This window comes from Quercus lobata, chromosome 10 (genome assembly GCF_001633185.2).
Source record: "Quercus lobata isolate SW786 chromosome 10, ValleyOak3.0 Primary Assembly, whole genome shotgun sequence".
NCBI classification, from domain to species: Eukaryota; Viridiplantae; Streptophyta; class Magnoliopsida; order Fagales; family Fagaceae; genus Quercus; species Quercus lobata.
In genome coordinates, this window is record NC_044913.1 from 25,008,743 (window position 1) to 25,021,874 (window position 13,132).

A 13,132-nucleotide genomic window follows, 5' to 3' on the forward strand; every position below is an offset into this window, starting at 1 on the left:
ACACCCGAGGAATGGGCTCGGCCCAAGTTAAGGGTAATAAAAGAATAGTCTTCCCTTGGCTAAAGGTAAACTGTATCCACCATCATTAAGAACCGAGGTAATCGCTCTTCCCAACATTCGTAACCAAGGTGAGGGACATGGCCTATACCTTAAGGTATTTGGGGAATCTCGGGAAACATCATTCTTCCTCGGATATGAACTTCTATCTTCTAAATTCGCCCCTAGGGACTTGAAAAGGAGAATGCAAAGCCCAATAAAATAGTCACATCCGCATTAATGAGGTTCCTTACCTAATGTCAACTACATTAAATGATGAGTGACTGGCCTAAATAATGAAAACACTCCCAAAAGTCCTCCTTCATGATCAAAATATGGCAGAATAGAGGGTTGATAGGACAAATTTGTTGGAAAATCTGGTTTTGTATCTCATACAAAACACACAGCGAAAGCAACAAACACGGATCTACTTCAATCATGAAAGATAACATGTAACCATGAATTCTAGAATAAAGAATAGAAAGCGTACCTTGATGCAGTGAATTTCAAAACCACGACTTGAGAATACCTTTAATTTTCATCTCAATTCCACATGGTGCCCAAGATGTGTGGTCTCTCAATCAATCTTTTGTACATAGACTCTCAAAGAAAAATCTTTCTTCTTCTCCATATGGAGAAAAAACTGATTTCTTTTCTTTTCATCATACGTACGTTAATACTACTCTCATAGTTTCTTTATTTAATAACTCTTATTAAATAATGATTGATTATCTAATTGGGTTAGCCTTTTTGGGCCTACCCAATTGGGCTTTAGTTTGTGGCTTGAGATGGAACCAAAGGGAACAAATAAGACTCTAGCTCCAATGGGCATTGGGTTTTTCTGTCAACTCTTGATAAGTCCAAAGTTACCATTAATTATATTCAATACCACTATAAGAATATAATTGCACTCTAGGTCTTATTAATAAATTATATCCCAATATTTTATTATACATGCAACCCCTTCATTAAAATATTCGTAGTAATACAAAGTCATAAATATAGACTGCCACTTTGAAGATTACTATATCTTAATCCTTGAGTACCCAGTTTAATCCTTTATGTTATTCATCATATATTTATGAAATCCAAATTCATAAATATATACTTTAGTAACTCCTTACTAAAGTGGTTGGGCCCAACACTCTAAATAATCAAACCCATTAAATTTATCTCAAGGGAATATTTTATATCTCAATTAAGAGATTATGAATTCCATCTTGAGAATATATGTTCCATCAACACTAAATGCGGCTGCCCAACATAGTGAGGTTTTGATCATATCTTATAGATCTCACTTTTGATATATCAAAGCAACTTACATCTCATGATCAGGTCCATTATTCTCTCAGGATTTAGAGTTGATGTAAATAGAAGTCGTGAGATTTATTATTCATTTGACAGTCGTTAGGAAAATAATAAATTTCACAACGGTCCAGTTCAATATATTTTAACTCTTAAAACATATCAACATATCAACTAGAAGTCTCCACTTCCATGATCAAGACAAATCATCTTAGTTGATATGTTATAGTCTTCATAGATGAAATATCCAATTTCATCACTGACTACGAACTAAAATTCTAAGTTTACAAAGAATCTGTGATTTATATCTTTCTGTGACTTTTCACATAAATCACATACTATGAATCTCATGGACTAAGATAATGTCTCATTAGTTCATAAATAGTCTCATATAATTAAACAACTTAATTATTTATAACATGCCAATAAATTGGATTTTAGGGCATAAACTCCAACAAAATATCCCCCAAATCCAGCTAGGGACAAGCCATCTAGAGAAAGAGGTGAGGGGGGGGGAAGATGGCTATAAAAGGAGGAGATAGGCAACAGGGTGAAAGGTTCAGAAAATTAGAGAGGGAAAGTCTAGGCAAGAACAAGAGAGAGAAAGATTAGCTAGAAAGATTCTTTTAAGAGTTTTCAACCTTTGAATCCTACTCATGTACCTCGGGAAAATTGTTCTACATATATAAAAGCTTGATTTGGCTCTTTATGACCTATTGTTTGTTGCTTAAACCTCCCATTGTGGATCTTTTCCCATATTTCAAAAATTAGTTATGCATATCAAATATTATCTCCACTATCCCTGTGTTAGTTGTTTTTGAACCCCACAAAAAGCAATATGCTTTTAGTCAATTTCTCTTTTCATAATTACTTAATTACTGCTCAGGAGTCTTTTTTTTTTTTTTTCATTTTTTACATCACGTTGCAAAAAAAAAATTAGGAAAAAAAAAGGCTTCAAAAATAAAATTCCACATTGCTAAAGATAAAATACACAATATTTTTTAATATAGATAATTACACATAATGAAGTATTTATTTTAAGATGATCAGTAATGACTAAGGGATCATTATGATATCACCACACATCTACTAGATCTTCAATAGAAAAATTAATTTCAAACGAAGGAATTTTGGATCTTGACTTGAGCCTCTTCAGGACTAGTTGTGCTCCCTCACTTACCCCTTCCTTATCTTCATGATAGCAAAGGGGATTTGACTTCTAGTTGTAAGAGTTTTCCAAAAATTTTACAAACAATACTTGCAATTGAATTAATATAACTTCCAAATTTGAATAGTTATCAAATTAAGTTATATTAATTATTTATCTCCTGAATTAATATAACTTAATTTGATAACTACTATTCAAATTTGGAAGTCGAGGGAAAAACATTCAAATCATTTTTCCTCATAGTGCATATTTTCATGTCATGTGTTTTTTTTTTTTTTTTTTTCTCCTCTTTGGACATATCCTACTTCTTTTCTTATCATGCATCACACAAGTAAGGACTAATTTATCAATAATTATAATTTGAGATATTCAACAAACTCTATATAAGAGAAGTTCATTATACATTAAACCTCTGCTTGTTTCAATTGAGAACATTTTTAATGTTTGTTTCTAACCCTAAAATGGATTGAAAGCATTTTCTACTTTTTTATAGGAACATAAAATCATTAACATTTATTGCTATTCTAAATCTTTTATAGAAAAAATAAATAAATAAATAAAAAGGTTTTTGTTTTTTGAATTTATTTATTTATTTATATAAACTAGAGAATTTCATTCAATCACAAAAAGTATACAACTAGAACAACAACAGAGACAGTAATACAATAGATTTTGGTATAACTAGATCGTATGTCATATCTATCTGATTCCCTAAAGCATGAATTTCTATAGAGAACAACAACAAAATGTTTTATAGAAACTCCAAAAAGACTACTAAAATTAGCCTCTATATATTCTAAAGCATGGATAGTAGCAGTCCTGGTTAGGGAAGTAAGGTTAGACCTTCAAGTGCCTTGGCGAGCTTTTGTTACACTTGATCCAAATCATCTAGGTAGTTGTAAAAAATATCGTAATCTCCAACTCTTTTAATCTATTTATCATTTGGTTTGCCACATCCACAAACAATAGATTTGATTCATTTAAGCACTGGGGCAGAGTATTTCTCAAGCCTGTAAAACTCCACATCTTTTTAGCATAGGTACAGCACAACAGGACATGGTCTATTGATTCCTCCCCGTCCTCACAACATTCACATCCAACATTATGCAAAATTTTCCTCTGAGTAAGATTACATTTAGTTGGCAATATGTCTTTACAAGCTCACCAAATGAGTGTTTTGATTTTTACATACCTTAACTGCCCAAATTGATTTCTAAATACAGTTACTTTGCAAGTGGTTTGATGATTGGCCATGAGAGGAACTCAGTTGTTGATTCTAGATTATTTTATATGCACTTTTGACTGAGAATTGACCCATGCTTGTGTATGTCCAAGCTTGGATGTCTTGCCTCGCTCTATCACTCAATGTTATAGATTTAATAACCTTAGCTTCATGGGGGAGAAACATTTAATCAATCAAAGATACTCACCAGGATCTTGTGGATGAATCAATAAGGTTATCCACTGTTTCAATTGTAGACATTGTAAGGCACGGGGACAACACCTTAAAAGATAATGGGGTTGGTAGCCATCAATCTTGCCAAATTCAAATCCTATTTTTGATCCCTACCCACCATTTTAAGCCATTTTCTAAGACAAATCTTGCTGCCACTATGCTTTCCCATGCCAGCTTCCAAAATTTGATGATGAGTCTTCTAAGTATGATGTACTAGGGAAATACTTTGATTTATAGACCCTATATAACAATGAGTGCGTGTTCTTAAATAATCTTCATCCTTGCTTAGCCAACATAGCTAAATTAAATGAGTGAAGATCCTAAAAGCCAATTCCTCCCATCATCTTAGGCATACAAAGTTTAGGCCAACTCAACTAGTGCACTTTCTTTTCTTGTGACATTTGACCCCACCAAAACCATCTCATCATCCCTTCAAGATCTTTAAGCAGTGCTTTCGAAAGAAGGCAGTATCTTATAGCATATATGAGAATGACTTATAGAACCACTTTAAGCAAAATTTCTTTACCAACTTGAAACATCATTTTTTTTTCCTTCCATTCTTTTAATTTACTTCATACTTTTTCTTTAATTCAAGCAAAAGCCCCTTTTTTGTTACACCCCAATATGCTAGGCAACCCCAATTACTACTTCTATTCTAGAACTATCTAAGCACCCAAAACCTGTTTAATTGCTTCTTGAATATATATCATTGTTGTTACTAAAAAAGAATGAGGTTTTTTTTGTGAGTTAATCTTTAGTCCCGATGCCACCACATACAAATTAAGTAAGGTTATGGCTTGTTGACACTCTTCTAATTAAGCACGATAGAATAGTAAACCATCATATGCAAATAAGAGGTGAGAGACACAAGGGTCACCTTTACCTGTTGTGATTCCCGTTATCATTCCATCTACTTCTGCCTTCTGAATTAGTGCAGTAAGGCCTTGACCACAAAGCAAGAAGAGATAAGGTGATAAGGAATTGCCTTGTCTCAATTCTCGAGAGGGTAAGATGTAACTTGTAGGATTACCATTGACTAGCACAAAATAATGAACCGTGGTTATGCATATTGTTTATTCGTTTAGACCTCTAAAACCAAATTGTTTAACCTATTATATTAACTAAGTGGTTACTTAGATTAATTATTTAGATCTAGGTTAAACAAAAATAAATCATATCATGCAAACATGCGGAAAAGTAAATAACACCACGATATGATAACCTAGGAAAACCAATTAAATGAACCATTTCAAGGTAAAAACCTGGAGAGAATTTGACCTACCTATCCTCAAGGTAAAACAAATCCACTATAAGAGAATTGAAATTTTTTACAATTAGATTTAACCCTAAATCTATTGCTACCTCCAGTAGTAACTTACTGACATGACCACATGCAAACTCTGAATCCACGGACTCCTTCGCTTCTTGGATTTACACCAACACAAGCCGCCTTGCTTGTGACTTTGAGCTCCCACTCAAAGGTTTTAGATCACCGTCAGTAATGATCTTGATACAGCAACTATGTTCTACCAATGCTTAATTGTAGTTTTGGCTCCAATAGATTCTTTTGTAGTTAGAAGGTACAAAACCTCTCAGATCTCACGAAGAGTAACACACAAGTCATCTTAGAGTCTTCAAAATGTGGCTAGGGTTTCCCTTTTATATGTGGAGAAGTTTAGAGGAAACCCTAAACGTTTTTGCAGGTTTAGGCTTGTTCAAAAATTCTGCAGGAAAAAAAAAACTGTGCCTAGATTTTCGATTGGTCGAGCCCAATTCTCGATCGGTTGAGCAAGGTAGAACTACACTCTCTTTTTCTGTAATCAGTTGGACTTGAACCTTGAAACAACCACTTTTAAGCATTGCCTAAAAACCTAAACTATACATGTTTTGTTCTCGATTTGCCAACACAATAAAAATATGATTATAAGTATATAAATATAAATCTTTAGAACCTAACAATCTCCCCCTTTGACAATCCATGACAAAACACACATAAACAATGAAATGTTTAAATCTAAATACCAGCCCAAATACAAGTTGTTGTCCTAATACAATCCTTACACAACTACTAACTATTAGTTGCTAATATAGACAGTAGCTGTTGAAAGAATTAACCTGTAAATTTATGAAACACTGAAAACAAACCATAAACGCATGTGTGGAAAATACAAGTACCATAATCTAAATAAAAAAAATAAAAAATTTGAACTTTAATTCACAAAACATATAAAGAGATAGTGAACACACCAATAATGAATAACCTCATCATCAACAAATATCATAACCAATAAGCACATCAATGTTTATGAATCAAGAACATAAACACTAAACATATATAAACAATGAAAACATAAACAACAAAACCAAAGAAAAAAAAATACATCAAACTCCCTCTGAATCAATAAATCTATTCCCCCTACGTACAAAAAGTCCTAAAACTACTTCCCCTTTTTGTTACGAATTGCCAAAGGCAAAATTAGTCCTTAAAGGGTGGAGGAGGTGTGATAGGCCAAGAATGTATTGACCTCTTGTGATGAATTAACCAATTAATTGGCCAAGTTAATCAATTAATTCAATTTGCATGCAATAAGCGTAGTAGTACAAACAAATCACCAACTAAATTAAAATGCAGCGAAAAATAAATTGACACGGTGATTTGTTTATGAGTGGGGAAAACCTACACAGCAAAAACTCCACCGGGTGATTTTAAGGTCACCACTCCTGAGAATTCACTATTATCACAACAAGCAGTTATAAGTAAAAGAATCTCAGTACCTTATACCAACCTACAGTTAAACCCTTACCTCAATACCCAATTGAACTTGTTCTGTAGTAACAATCTCTTCTTTCAATGCACGACTCTCAGTACATGACTAACCAATTCGATGCGCGAATCCCAATACACAGCTTACTCACCAACTTGAGAAAGATGTTGGCTGCAAAGTTCTTCAATTCATCAACATTATGAAGATCATGAAGTTCCTTGGTTACAAAACCTTACGTTGTGCAAACACAACAGCTTCTTGAATAGAAAGATAAACTAGGGCGTATGTCTCCGATTCAAAATATGCTTGTGAAAAACTTTTGCATTGAGTTGCATCAACTATGATGGCCCTTAAAAAAATCCTTATATATGTTTAGGGTTGTGAGAAAAGAAAACTCAAACATTTATTCATGGATTGAAATGAAATCAGCTCTGAAAAACTGAATTTCATAAACCTCGATAGATAACCTATCCATCGAGCAGTTGTCGAGCATCGAGCTGAAACAGCTTTTTAAACCCCGATAGATACTAGCTGTCAAGCTTTAAAATCCAACACTTCTTCACTTGATTCTTGGACAAACTTGCATGGCTTTTTAACATTTGAACTTGAAATCTTATTCCTTGAAGCATTAAACACATCTTAGATCTACCCAATTATAAGTAAAGTACGTTTTGTCAAAGGATTAGCCAATTTTATATTAACATATGTTCCTAACAATGATTCACATATGTCCTAACAAGGTGGAAAGGCACTCCTATACTGAATAAAATCTGCTCTCAAGGAAGCAACCTCCGTCAACAACTCATCGAGAAGCTGTCCATAAGTCACCTGTGTAGTCATGAAAGATTCCATCATGGCACGGAGTGAGAAAGGAGGAGCAACAGTAGGGTCTACATCATCAACACCAAAAGGATCCACAACAGCAATCAGATCCACAAAAGTCTCCTCAGCAACATGCATAGCACCATAGCTAAGAGCTGTAGTAGAAGCTGCTCCTCGTGATCTCTTAGACAACCCAGTGCTTGGCTCAACACTTTTCATCTGTGCCTGTCATTGTCTAAGATAGGTGACTCCTATGGGGGCAGTGATGTGAACTAACTCTAAGGGAGGAAAATCTGACAACCTTAGAAACCTCAAAATCCTATATATGTACATGGGGAAGAACAATTTCTGAGCTTTACTAGTACTCCTATAGATATCGACAATGGTTTGAATAAACATAGAGGGAAAACACATAGAACCATCAGTGACAAGAGCATAAAGAAATGCACACCTATCTATGGGAACAGTATGAACATAAGAAATAGGATAGATGTTATGACAAGAAATCCATAAGTACAAAGAATTAAGCTCAGTGAATTCATAAGAATTGATTCTTGGTTTAGTACCCCAAGAAACAAGAAGAACACAAAGAAGTGACATCATGTCATCAACAGTAGGAAAATCAGTGTGTAGGTATGTGGGTTTACGAACTACAGGCACTCCTAAAGTTTCAGAAATTGTTTGCTTATTTATGGTAAACTCTTGACCTCTGATCTAGGAAGTCAAGTAATGACCACCTGTCATTTCAGGATAGATAGAGAGATTTGAATAAAACTCTCTAATAAAAGCTGCAGGAGGAGGATTAGACACCTCACACAAAGAAATCCAATTCCTAGACACAAAGTTCCTACAAATGGATGGATCTAGCTCACTCAAGATAATCTCCCTTTCACCCCAAATAGACCTATATTTAGTTAAGGTCTCATAAGTCTCTTCACACTTATTAGTGAGAAACCTAACTCTATCAAAATAAACTAAACCAAAAGCGGATGCACCAAGATTCCTATTTGCTCTAGTTTTGAACTTCCTACCAACCTTAGGAGCCATGACTAAGGACAGAAACAAAGAAAACACAACAAAAACCAAGGGCAAACTGCATTAAGAAGGGTTAGAGACAAAATAACATGCAAATTTGAAAAACTATATGATGCATGATCTAATGCTCTAAACAGTCTAAAATCATCATAAGTTTGAAAATTGACCAAGAAATTTAAGAATTATTGAAAATCCCCAATTTTTAAAACCTAATTTTTAAAAACAACTTCATTTTGATCAATTGAACAACATAAAAAGCACAAAACATGTTATAATCACTCAATCTATCAATCACACAGGTCAATTTTGTCCAATTTAGCCCAATTTCACAAAATCCTCAAATCTCTCAAGAACATTAGAACCCTAATTTCGAAAATTTCAATCAACCACAAAATTTTTGAAATTAAAGCATGTGAATCATGTTTATATGGAGCATGAACAAAAACCCATGATTTAGTTTTGATCAAAAAGCCCAAAAACATCAAAAACCCCAAATTTTGAAAAGTACAAAAATCCCTAAAAAATGCATGAAAACATGTAATATGATCAAAAAGAATGGGCAAAGTGTCTTACCTTAGGATTAGGAAGAATACCTTTGAAACTTTGACCAAGAAAACGACAAAAAAATTTTTTTTTTTTTTTTGAGAGAAAGGATCGAGAGAGGAATCAAAGAGATAGACAAAAAGCTTTTGGAAAAGTCAGATCTGATTCCTATATGTTTTTGAAAATCGAAATCCAATCGGTCGAGAGGAATCGGGCAAGAATTGAAATGTACATGAAGAAATGTTCGATTGGTCGAAAGGAATCGAATGGACATGAGACTTTAAATCAAAAACCTGTTTTTCTTCTTCACATTTCAATTGGTCGAGTTCTAAAGGAACGAAAATTTTGAAAAATTCTGGAAAACATTTTCTACAGAATCATTTGAAAAACTGTTTTTGTGATATGACATGTATGTTCATGACTTCAAATGATTTTCAAAACCAAACTTTTCAAAGAAAAATTCAACCTTTATCAAATTTCTTCAAACTTTTCTTTTCTCACACCCCCTAAAATGCATTAAACACATCAAGAAGTTAAAATTTGGAAGGCCACAAAATTTAACACACAATCACATGTACAGAGTTTAACAAGGATTTACTTGTGGTGTGTGCAACTAGTAAATGTATGAAATACTCACAAGGTGATATGTAAACAGAAAATCACACTTTCTGCATTATTCATCACATTAGTTTGAAAGTGACTATCACCTAAAGAGTTATATCATATAACTCCCACATCTCCTAGAAAACACGCTTGTAACCATGCATTTTTTTTTCTTTTTTGATTTTGCTTTTTCTTTTTCCTTTGAAGCATATTTTTCTTTGTTTTTCATTTTGCTTTTTGCTTCTTTTATCTATTGTACAATAACACCTTAAGTATTTTGTTGTGCAAGTGCTACACCTTACCGAGCACGACTTTTATGATTTGCACACAGGTGTTCATGATTGACGAGTAACAGTGGTAAGATGGTTATTTATGCCTTTCTCCTATAATTTTTTAGTCCTTACAATCAAAAGATTGTGACTTCAAAATCAAGAGCATATATTTAAAAACCATAAACAACTCACACAATATAAGCACTACATAGCACAAACTAGTAAAATGCAGAAAAATAAAGCTCATCAAAGTTAAATACGGTACACAGTCATGAAATGTAAATTTCATAGGCCAACCTCAATTACACATCTTGAAGATGTATAATACAAAAACCTTTCTTTTCTTTTCTTTTCTTTTTTTATTTTATTTTAAAAAAAAAAACTGAAAAACAAAAACAAACCTTGAATGCAATGTATGAATGTTATGCAAATGTAAACCTAAAGAAAAACAATTTTGACCACAGGAGATAGAAAGAATTAATACAAGGACCATGTTAGATAGACTCACTGAGGCTGAGTCTTTTGCATCCAGACATTTTTAAATGCAAACTTGGAGTTGGAATTTCTATTAGAATTAACTCTAATTTTAGCTCTAGTATTGGTATAAAGGTTAAGAACCTTTACCAACTTATGAATAAGTGTAATAGGATCTTGTGCTTTTGGCAGAGACACTTTTTGTTTGGAAACTTGCTTTAACACTTGCAACTTAAAGCAATTTGGTCTAGTATGTCTAGCTCTACCACAAAAGTGACAAAACCACTAAGGTTTTTGGTTTTTCTTGCTTCCAGATTGATTGGGATTAGGTTTAGACTCACTCAGATCTACCCTAGTTCTTTTAGAAGCTGGAACTACATCCTTATGTATCTTAACTTCAAAGAGAGTTGGATGAACATTAGAAGATGATGTAGCAAGTATAAACTTAGGAGGATTCACCACAGTATTAGATCCACTCTGAACAAACCCTAAACCTGTCTTATTAGAAACACACTTTTGAATATGTAACATCTTATCTATTTAGAGCTAGAAGTTTTATCTATTTGTTCTCTAGTAATAGATAATTCTAATTCTAAATTTTTAACCTTTTCAATCAAAGACATGTTCTCAATCTTAACAGAGTTCAAGAGTTCATTAGCATCAAACAACTTTAGCAGCAAATTCTTCTTTTCTTGTTCATGAGTGTTTATCTTTTTCAACCTGATTCAACACTCATAGCATCTTTAGCTACTATCTTGCAAAGCTTGTTGTAAACTTCTTGCAAATCTACATTCTCAGAGAGTTCCCCATCAAAAGGGTTCTCATCAACAATCTCAATTTCACTTACTACAGCAGTAGCAATGAAAGCCATGAAGTTTCCTTCTTGATCACTTTCAGACTAATGATTTAAAACTTCATCATCACTCAGAGTGACAGCCATAGCTTTATCTTTTGACCTCAAGAAGGTTGGTCACTCAGATTTTAGATGACCATAACCCTGACAATCATAACACTGTTGTCCTAAATAACTATTTGAAGACTGACCTACTTTATCTTTTGATTTTTCAATGTTGTTTTTTTTGACAGTGTCATTCTTCTTAACATTCTTAGTATCAACATTGTTTCTATTTCTTGCTCTCCTATTATTGTTTCTCGGAAAATTTCTAAAATTCTTGGCAAGATAAGCAATCTCAATAGATGAGAGTTCATCATTAAATCCACAATCATCAACATCATCAATAGATTTCAAAACCATAGATTTGGATTTATTAGCTTTTGGTAAGTTAGATTCATAGGACTGAAGAGATCCTACAAGTTCTTCTACAAGGATAGAATCAACATATTTACTTTCAGTTATGGCTATCACTTTAGGTCTAAAATCCTTAATCAATGATTTAAGAATTTTCCTAACAATTTTTGGTTGGTCATATACTTCACCCAAATTAAAAGTAGAATTGACAATATCATTCAACTTAGCATAGAGTTTATCAAAAGACTCATCATCAGACATTCTAATACTTTCAAATCTAAATGTCAACTACTGCAATTTATTAATTTTTACTACCTTAGTGCCTTCATGCACTGTTTGCAAGGTGGTCCAAGCAGTGTGAGCAATCTCCACATTTGAGATCCTCTTAAATTCTTCCATAGAAACAGCATTGAATATTGCATTCATAGCCTTACTGTTAAAGCTTGCTGCTTCCTTTGGGCAGTAGTCCATTCACCAATGGCTGTGGTTGGTCTTTCCCTACCATTCTCAACAAACAACCACACTCTCTTATCAATGGATTATCCTAACCTTCTAGTAAGCATAGTTATTCCCATCAAAATGTGGGGGGATCACTAGAGAGTGACTGTGATCCATAACAGCAGGAGTCAAGGATCAACTATAGGTTGAGAAACCTAAAAACAAGAGCTAACCCGCTCTGATACCACTTGTTTGTTCGTTTAGACCCCTAAAACCAGATTATTTGACCTATTATATTAACCAAGTGATTACTTAGATTAATTATTTAGATCTAGGTTAAACAAAAATAAATCATATCATGCAAAGATGCGGAAAAGTAAATAACACCATGATATGATGACCTGGGAAAACTAATGAACAATTTCAAGGTAAAAACCTAGAGAGGATTTGACCTAACTATCCTCAATGTAAAACAAATCCACTATAAGAAAATTGAAGTTTTTACAATCAAATTTAACCCTAAATCTATTGCTACCTCCAGTAGTAACTTATTGACACGACTACGTGCAAGCTCCGAATTCACGGACTCCTTCTCTTATTGGATTTAAACCAACACAAGCCGCCTTGCTTGTGACTTTGAGATCCCACTCAAAGGTTTCAGATCACTGTCAGTAATGATCTTGATGCAACAACTATGTTCTACCAACGCTTGATTGTAGTTTTGGCTCCAGTAGATTCTTGTATAATTAGAAGGTACAAAACTTCTGAAATCTCACAAAAAGTAACACACAAATCTTTTTAGAGTTTTCAAAACGTGGCTAGGGTTTCCCTTTTATATGTGGAGAAATTTAGATGAAACCCTAAACGTTTTCGCAGGCTTAGGCCTGTTCAAAAATTCTGCCAAAAAAAAAAAAACAAAAAACAAACAAACAAACAAAAAAAACAAAAAAAAACAAAAAAAAACAA